General features: G+C 32.3%; 1 long non-coding RNA gene across 1 annotated transcript in view; it reads left to right on the forward strand.

Moving 5' to 3' along the window:
* The window catches only part of LOC107567759 (uncharacterized), a 5,307-nt gene extending 4,017 nt beyond the window's left edge, over positions 1-1,290 (forward strand). The window contains exons 2-3 of the long non-coding RNA XR_001606675.1: positions 978-1,153; positions 1,252-1,290. This is a non-coding gene — a long non-coding RNA (uncharacterized lncRNA). The remainder of the gene's footprint in view (positions 1-977; positions 1,154-1,251) is intronic.
* The last annotated feature ends 137 nt before the right edge of the window (positions 1,291-1,427 follow it).

A 1,427-nucleotide genomic window follows, 5' to 3' on the forward strand; every position in this document is an offset into this window, starting at 1 on the left:
CTAGAGAGACCTAAAAATGGCTGTCCACCAACGTTTACCATCCAACCTGACAGAACTGGAGAGGATCTGCAAGGAGGAATGGCAGAGGATCCCCAAATCCAGGTGTGAAAAACTTGTTGCATCTTTCCCAAAAAGACTCATGGCTGTATTATATCAAAAGGGTGCTTCTACTAAATACTGAGCAAAGGGTCTGAATACTTAGGACCATGTGATATTTCAGCTTTTCTTTTTTAATAAATCTGCAAAAATGTCAACAATTCTGTGTTTTTCTGTCAATATGGGGTGCTGTGTGTACATTAATGAGGAAAAAAAATTAACTTAAATGATTTTAGCAAATGGCTGCAATATCACAAAGAGTGAAAAATTTAAGGGGGTCTGAATACTTTCCGTACCCACTGTATATAACTATATATTCTATTAGTTATAAAAAATATGTTTTATGGTTTTCTTGTTGCTACTTGCACAAACAAACGCCTTTTAATAACTTTTTATCATAAAAAAAAACTAAAGCTTCTCTGCTTTTTTTTAAAAGAGTTAATAATAAAATATAATGCCAATGGCAATATATTTTTAAAATAATTTTTACTTTTAAAAAGACTTTTTATCCTTTTACGACATCTGTAGGCTATACTTTCCTTTTATAATATCTGATACTTTAGGACAGTCAAAACATTTCAAACTGACTCTTAATTTAATGAATGCAGAATCATAATCATTAAATGGTTGTATCTAAATTATTCTATGTATTAAAATGCATTTTTGAATAAATAATTAGATCCGAGAACAAAATGAGCATTATGTCATCGCGAGTGCATCTGAGCTTGTGCACAACCTCCTTTTCTTTGGAGAAAATTAAAATAATTGTAACAAAGGAAAGTATGCAAGTTTTGTTTACACTTCAAAGGAACACATGCAGCTATAAAACCCTGCTGACCGGTTATGTCGAAACTTACAAACTTCTGCTCCTTTGTTGGAAGGGATTGCGTGCTTCTTGGAAAGGGGAAATTCCCGACGATCTTATAGTCTATGTGGAGCATATAAAGGCAAAGCACACTTCCTCTGTCACAAACACATTCAACCGAACACTCTCACAAGAGAAACAACGATTTAACCAACTCTATAACTCCAGAGAGGGAACTGAACTAAACGACTGGTATGTGGCGTACTATTTACTTTCACCTGGATCTTGATTGAAAGTCAGTTTTTAAAGATTGTTATTTTCTCACTGTTTAGTTTTATGCTTTATTTTAGAACGATGGAATGCCATGAACACTACATTTTGCCTTCGGAGTAAGTATCGCTTGTTTTTATATATATATATATATATATATATTATATAAATCAATGCATCAAATCAAATAGCTCTTGTCTTGTCTATGTTAATGCATTTAACATAAAATCTATAAATGATGCATTTCTATATTTTT

Source organism: Sinocyclocheilus grahami, unplaced genomic scaffold, assembly GCF_001515645.1.
Source record: "Sinocyclocheilus grahami isolate Dianchi unplaced genomic scaffold, SAMN03320097.WGS_v1.1 scaffold1186.1, whole genome shotgun sequence".
Lineage (NCBI taxonomy): Eukaryota > Metazoa > Chordata > Actinopteri > Cypriniformes > Cyprinidae > Sinocyclocheilus > Sinocyclocheilus grahami.